Here is an 8,102-nt window from a genome sequence, read left to right as displayed (position 1 = left end):
CCTGAGCTCAATTTCGAGTCTCTTAGCAAAGGGTCTGAATACTTATGTAAATAAGTTATTTATTTTTATTTTGTGTATATACATTTTCAGGAATTTCTAAAAACCTGTTTTCGCTTTGTCTTTGTGGGTTAGTGTGTGTAGATTGATGATGAAAAAATGTAATTTAATCAATTTTAGAAAAAGGCTGTGAAGTAACAAAATGTGGAAAAAGTCAAGGGGTCTGAATACTTTCCAAATTCACTGTGTATTACATATTTCCTTCATCCAGAATAACTTGAGTTAACACTCTATACTTTAACTATGCGGTGTGTGTGTGTGTGTGTGTGTGTGCATCCCTCTGTCCATCGGTGCGTGTAACATCATCATAAAGGGGCCAGAGAGGGGGGGTACGAGGAGGCAGGGGGTGCCTTGAAATGGAGATGACAGGAACTTCCTTCTCCCTCCTTCACAAAGCGGTGGGCTGGAGTGGTGAGGGGAGCAGCGGCGGGGGCAGGATGGTGGGTAGACAGGGTAGAGACAGGGTGAGGGTAGTGCCAGGGTGGGGGGTCTTTGTGTATTGTTGGAGGTGGCGGCGCCCCTCAGGGACTGTGGACAACACACGCCTGGTCCAGCAGGCCACAGCTTTGTCTGGGCTTGGAGGGCGGCCATGAGGGTAGGCTGGTAGGTTGTCCTGACAACTGTGACCTAAGACACACACACACACACACACACGCACACGCACGCACGCACGCGCACACACACACACACACACACACACACACACACACACACACACACACACACACACACACACACACACACACACACACACAGATATAAAGTACACATTTAGAGTACAAACATGTGCACGTGTACACACACACGTAAACACACACACACACGCAAACACTCAGTCAAACCAGATGTAGATATATTCTGCAGGGTGTGATACACAGTATGTTGATGATTATACAGTCCTATTCTGCAGGGTGTGATACACAGTATGTTGATGAGTATACAGTCCTATTCTGCAGTGTGTGATACACAGTATGTTGATGATTATACAGTCCTATTCTGCAGGGTGTGATACACAGTATGTTGATGATTATACAGTCTATTCTGCAGGGTGTGATACACAGTAAGTTGATGATTATACAGTCTATTCTGCAGGGTGTGATACAGAGTATGTTGATGATTATACAGTCCTATTTTGCAGGGTGTGATACACAGTATGTTGATGATTATACAGTCTATTCTGCAGGGTGTGATACACAGTATGTTGATGATTATACAGTCCTATTCTGCAGGGTGTGATACACAGTAAGTTGATGATTATACAGTCCTATTCTGCAGGGTGTGATACACAGTATGTTGATGATTATCCAGTCTATTCTGCAGGGTGTGATACACAGTATGTTTATGATTATACAGTCCTATTCTGCAGGGTGTGATACACAGTAAGTTTATGATTATACAGTCCTATTCTGCAGGGTGTGATACACAGTAAGTTGATGCTTATACAGTCCTATTCTGCAGGGTGTGATACACAGTATGTTGATGAGTATACAGTCCTATTCTGCAGGGTGTGATACACAGTATGTTGATGAGTATACAGTCCTATTCTGCAGGGTGTGATACACAGTATGTTGATGATTATACAGTCTATTCTGCAGGGTGTGATACACAGTATGTTGATGATTATACAGTCTATTCTGCAGGGTGTGATACACAGTATATTGATGATTATACAGTCCTATTCTGCAGGGTGTGATACACAGTATGTTGATGATTATACAGTCCTATTCTGCAGGGTGTGATACACAGTATGTTGATGATTATACAGTCTATTCTGCAGGATGGGATACACAGTAAGTTGATGATTATACAGTCTATTCTGCAGGGTGTGATACACAGTATGTTGATGATTATACAGTCTATTCTGCAGGGTGTGATACACAGTATGTTGATGATTATACAGTCCTATTCTGCAGGGTGTGATACACAGTATGTTGATGATTATACAGTCTATTCTGCAGGATGGGATACACAGTAAGTTGATGATTATACAGTCTATTCTGCAGGGTGTGATACACAGTATGTTGATGATTATACAGTCTATTCTGCAGGATGGGATACACAGTATGTTGATGATTATCCAGTCCTATTCTGCAGGGTGTGATACACAGTATGTTGATGATTATACAGTCCTATTCTGCAGGGTGTGGCTTCTCAAATGTTGTTCTAGTGTAACTGCAACGGGGAACGCCCAAATAAAACATGTGAATGCCTGTCCCTCTAGGACTGTAGTCTAGGACTGTCTGTAACTGTGTGTGTGTGAGGGTGTGTGCTTGTGTGTGTGTGTGTACATGTGTGTGTACATGTGTGTGAGGGTGTGTGTGTGCGTGTGTGTGTGTGTCTCCACCATATTCACCTGAAGCAGCTATCACTAAGGAATGCTGTCTCCACTTTTCATCTAAAGCAGCTATCACTAAGGAATGCTGTGTCCTCCATTCACCTGAAGCAGCTATCACTAAGGAATGCTGTGTCCTCCATTCACCTGAAGCAGCTATCACTAAGGAATGCTGTCTTCTCTATTCACCTGAAGCAGCTATCACTAAGGAATGCTGTCTTCTCTATTCACCTGAAGCAGCTATCACTAAGGAATGCTGTCTTCTTTATTCACCTGAAGCAGCTATCACTAAGGAATGCTGTCTTCTCTATTCACCTGAAGCAGCTATCACTAAGGAATGCTGTCTTCTCTATTCACCTGAAGCAGCTATCACTAAGGAATGCTGTCTTCTTTATTCACCCGAAGCAGCTATCACTAAGGAATGCTGTCTTCTCTATTCACCTGAAGCAGCTATCACTAAGGAATGCTGTCTCCTCTTTTTTCTCCCTGTGCATCTTTCAACCCCAAAGTATCGATCTCAGAGAGAAACAGAGTACTCATTGATGACAGGACATGGCCAGTGCTCCTCCAAAGACATGCCTCTCATGCCACAAGGAGTCCCCTGATTTGGCCACGGGACTACTCCTCACCCCTCTCCTCACACCTCTCCTCCCCCTCTCGCCCTCTTTCCCCAGCATTCCTGCAATCAAAGACAGCTTTATTGTGTGCTGACTAATTGTGCCTGCCCCCAGAATGACTCCCAGGTAATGGTAGTGAAGGTTTCCCTCCCATTCCTACCCTCCCCAGTCCCTTTGGTCTGTTCAGCCAGTCATGAGAACATGGGGCCACGAGACTTGGTCCTCTCCCCCAACAAAGGGCCCTCTCACGGGCTAGGACCTGTGGTGGTGGTGTTGTGTGTGTGTGTGTGCGTGTGTGTGTGCGTGTGTGTGTGTGTGTGTGTGTGTGTGTGTGTGTGTGCGTGTGTGTGTGTGCGTGTGCATGTACGTGCGTGCCTGCGACAGCGACAGGGGGCTTCACCGTTGTGCCTCTCCAATTAAATGATCCTGTGGACAATACAGAGTCCTGGTAGACTGACACCTCCATTGACTGTGTGTCGACAGAATTCTGAAGAGGCTGATTTTCATCCCAGCTAAAATAGATTCACCAAGAGGCCAACAATAGAGGGGACAATCCCTCTGTGTATGAGAATTGGAGAGAAGAAAAGAGAAGAATAGGCAGGAATGACAGCTGCATGGAGATTTGAAAGGTTTATTCTGGAGACTAAAGGAATGCTGGATGGGTCTGAGGATTGAGATACAGTATTTGCTCTATTTTAGGTCAAATACACAATAAAACAGTGAGTACTATCCTAGTTGTCACAACCAGGTACAAACTAATTTCTGTCTCAGACAACAGTGTTGTCATCACTGTCCCTGTAAAAGTGTTTGTTTAAGTATAAATGCCTCAGTTACATCCAAAAGCATTTCCAATGCATCCAAAAGCAACGGAGGTCAAATTACCTCATGTGAGTCTTTCAGTAGGACTGTTATGGCATATGGAAGGGCAAATCAACGAGGGGCTATGCGTTTTGTGTGAAATAATGAACGACGTGGATGGTGTGTTTCAAAACGCACTAGTGGAGTGGAATTTCCACGGACTTGCATTATTTTCCAGAGAACGCATAGAACCCCATGGGGATTATCCCTTTTAAACCATGGCTATAATTTAACACAGTTGCCGCTTGAAATGTGTTAATTTACCGGTAGAAATGTGTTCAACATCCACTGAAGTAGCTAGCAAGTTTACAAGCTAGCTACAGTAGTTGCCGTGGTAACCAAACAAACAGACTTGTTAGTTTAGCTAACCAAAACATCAGTCCTACCTTGCTATTATGAAAATTGAATTCAACACTGTCAATAATGTTTTAAATTCCACTTTTGCTTTCAAAACAGCTCAAACATAAGAGCATGTATGAATGAACTACAGCCATTGAATTCTACCGTGTAAATATGCCGTCGTCAGACGCGGCGGGACAAGGCAGAGACACGACACTCTGCGGAGTTCATTTCTCCAAGGTAATGTACAGAACGGAGGTGTTTATCTCGCTTATACCACAGTTGTCAAATAAAATAATATGAAAGCACACATTTACTGGTAGAAATGCATTTCTATTTTCACGTTTTGGTTGCTAGAGACGCGACCCAGTCGTTCGTTCTTTCTGTTCCATGGCAACGGTTTTATTCCTGGCTAGCTAGCTAGCTACGGCTAACACATTCACGACCGACCCTGCAGACAGAATAACATCAAAGTAGCTGTATTCTTTTGGCATTCATTTGGACACATCCATAACAATGAGCTGATAATGCCCGATTTTACCTGGCATAGCTAGAAACGCTTGCCTTCTCGTCAGGACACTACACTGTTCATTACGAGGAGATCACATCGCATATCAAACACTAGGCTAAAAGCTAGCTAAATAGTTTGTTGCTAGCAAACCTACCAATATGAGAACCAATTTCAAAAATGTTTGTTGCTGAAAACAGCTGGTCAAACTAGAAACGTGGGAGTATTTGACAGCGTGATGGCTGCAACAGTAGGGACCAGAGCAAGTCATGTCCATCACTCACCACATTAGCTCGTCAGATGTTCCAAAAAAAAGATGTCTCTTCAGTAACAAATCAATACTATCTAGTTTTTTTCTCATTGGACCTGCATTTACAATGTATCCGATTTCAGTTTGTGTGGTTGTTTGTTTAGCTTTCTGTAACTTTGTAGCAAGTACAGTCTGCGTGTGTAGGTGCATATTGCGTCGTGATAGAAAGGTGTCCGATATATTTTCCAACTGTCCCTTTATCTGGTTTTAATGTCCACTCTAGAATGGCTAATCAGAAACAAGTATTCAACAATGCCATGGTATAAACATTACTAATGATTACTTCATGTGAGTCTTTCAGTAGGACTGTTCTGGTATAAACATTACTAATGATTACTTCATGTGAGTCTTTCAGTAGGACTGTTCTGGTATAAACATTACTAATGATTACTTCATGTCAGTCTTTCAGTAGGACTGTTCTGGTATAAACATTACTAATGATTACTTCATGTCAGTCTTTCAGTAGGACTGTTCTGGTATAAACATTACTAATGATTACTTCATGTGAGTCTTTCAGTAGGACTGTTCTGGTATAAACATTACTAATGATTACTTCATGTGAGTCTTTCAGTAGGACTGTTCTGGTATAAACATTACTAATGATTACTTCATGTGAGTCTTTCAGTAGGACTGTTCTGGTATAAACATTACTAATGATTACTTCATGTCAGTCTTTCAGTAGGACTGTTCTGGTATAAACATTACTAATGATTACTTCATGTGAGTCTTTCAGTAGGACTGTTCTGGTATAAACATTACTAATGATTACTTCATGTGAGTCTTTCAGTAGGACTGTTCTGGTATAAACATTACTAATGATTACTTCATGTCAGTCTTTCAGTAGGACTGTTCTGGTATAAACATTACTAATGATTACTTCATGTCAGTCTTTCAGTAGGACTGTTCTGGTATATACAGTCATAATGATTACTTCATGTCAGTCTTTCAGTAGGACTGTTCTGGTATATACAGTCATAATGATTACTTCATGTCAGTCTTTCAGTAGGACTGTTCTGGTATATACAGTCATAATGATTACTTCATGTCAGTCTTTCAGTAGGACTGTTCTGGTATATACAGTCATATATCCAGGGAAATATCCCTAAAGTACTCACTCTGTACTACTCAGAGTGACAAAATCTGCTGTGGCTATGTTGGTTTTATTAAATGCATTATTTTACAGACCAATGCATACTTTTTCCAATTAAAAGAAAAAATCCAATACAAATTTGAACTATCTGGTACCAAAATGTATGAAGGGTTTCTTGAATGAATTAATCCCAAATACACAATATAGTTATTATTAGGTAAATATGATGTAATTACCGATTCAACATACATTTGAAAGGTTGGTCATGGCTCACATCAACACCATCATCCCAGACACCCTGGACACACTCCAATTCACATACCGCCCCCGGCTGCATCACTGCTTGGTATGGCAACTGCTTGGCATCCAACCGCTAGGCACTACAGAGGGTAGTGAGTACGGCCCAGTACATCACTGGGGCCGAGCTCCCTGCCATCCAGGACCTCTATACCAGATGGTGTCAGAGGAAGGCCCTAAAAATTGCCAAAGACTCCAGCTACCGAAGTCATAGACTGTTCTCTCTGCTACCGCACAGCAAACGGTACCAGAGCACCAAGTCTAGAAACAACAGGACCCTGAACAGCTTCTACCATTAGACTGGTAAATAATTAACCAATAGCTATCAGGACTACCTGCATTGACTCTTTTGGCACTAACTCTTTTGACTCATTATACGCTGCTGTTACTGTTGATTATCTATCCTGTTGTCTAGTCCCTTTACCCCTACCTACAGTATACTGCTGTTACTGTCTATTATCTATCCTGTTGTCTATCTATCCTTTACCCCTACCTACAGTATACTGCTGTTACTGTCTATTATCTATCCTTTACCCCTACCTACAGTATACTGCTGTTACTGTCTATTATCTATCCTGTTGTCTATCTATCCTTTACCCCTACCTACAGTATACTGCTGTTACTGTCTATTATCTATCCTTTACCCCTACCTACAGTATACTGCTGTTACTGTCTATTATCTATCCTTTACCCCTACCTACAGTATACTGCTGTTACTGTCTATTATCTATCCTTTACCCCTACCTACAGTATACTGCTGTTACTGTCTATTATCTATCCTTTACCCCTACCTACAGTATACTGCTGTTAATGTCTATTATCTATCCTCTAACTCTACTTACAGTCTACTGCTGTTACTGTCTATTATCTATCCTTTACCCCTACCTACAGTATACTGCTGTTACTGTCTATTATCTATCCTTTACCCCTACCTACAGTATACTGCTGTTACTGACTATTATCTATCCTTTACCCCTACCTACAGTATACTGCTGTTACTGTCTATTATCTATCCTTTACCCCTACCTACAGTATACTGCTGCTACTGTCTATTATCTATCCTTTACCCCTACCTACAGTATACTGCTGTTACTGTCTATTATCTATCCTTTACCCCCTACCTACAGTATACTGCTGCTACTGTATATTATCTATCCCTTACCCCTACCTACAGTATACTGCTGTTATTGTCTATTATCTATCCTTTACCCCTACCTACAGTATACTGCTGTTACTGTCTATCTATCCTTTACCCCTACCTACAGTATACTGCTGTTACTGTCTATTATCTATCCTTTACCCCTACCTACAGTATACTGCTGTTACTGTCTATTATCTATCCTTTACCCCTACCTACAGTATACTGCTGCTACTGTCTATTATCTATCCTTTACCCCTACCTACAGTATACTGCTGTTACTGTCTATTATCTATCCTTTACCCCTACCTACAGTATACTGCTGTTACTGTCTATTATCTATCCTGTTGTCACTTTATCTATACTTATAAAGTATGTACATATTTAACTCAATTACCTTGTATCCCTGCATATCCACTCAGTATTGGTACCCCATTTATATAGCCAAGTTATCATTGACTCAGTACTGGTACACAGTGTATATAGCCAAGTTATCGTCACTCGTGTATTTATTCCTTGTGTTATTATTTTCTTTTTTTTTTTATTTCTGCATTGT

The 8,102-nt window shown here is 41.3% G+C and overlaps 1 long non-coding RNA gene across 2 annotated transcripts; it reads right to left on the bottom strand.

Moving 5' to 3' along the window:
* Positions 1-225: 225 nt before the first annotated feature.
* On the bottom strand, positions 226-5,185 carry LOC106577314 (uncharacterized). Of its 2 annotated transcripts, none has more exons than XR_014379101.1 (2): positions 4,996-5,185; positions 226-684 (listed from the first exon to the last, which is right to left on the bottom strand). It is a non-coding gene; the product is annotated as an uncharacterized LOC106577314 (long non-coding RNA). The 2 variants fall into 2 exon arrangements; XR_014379103.1 differs by lacking the exon at positions 4,996-5,185 and adding an exon at positions 4,369-4,652.
* Positions 5,186-8,102: the final 2,917 nt, after the last annotated feature.

This window comes from Salmo salar, chromosome 01 (assembly GCF_965601325.2).
Source record: "Salmo salar chromosome 01, fSalSal1, whole genome shotgun sequence".
NCBI classification, from domain to species: Eukaryota; Metazoa; Chordata; class Actinopteri; order Salmoniformes; family Salmonidae; genus Salmo; species Salmo salar.
This window is presented reverse-complemented; position numbering and strand designations above follow the sequence as displayed.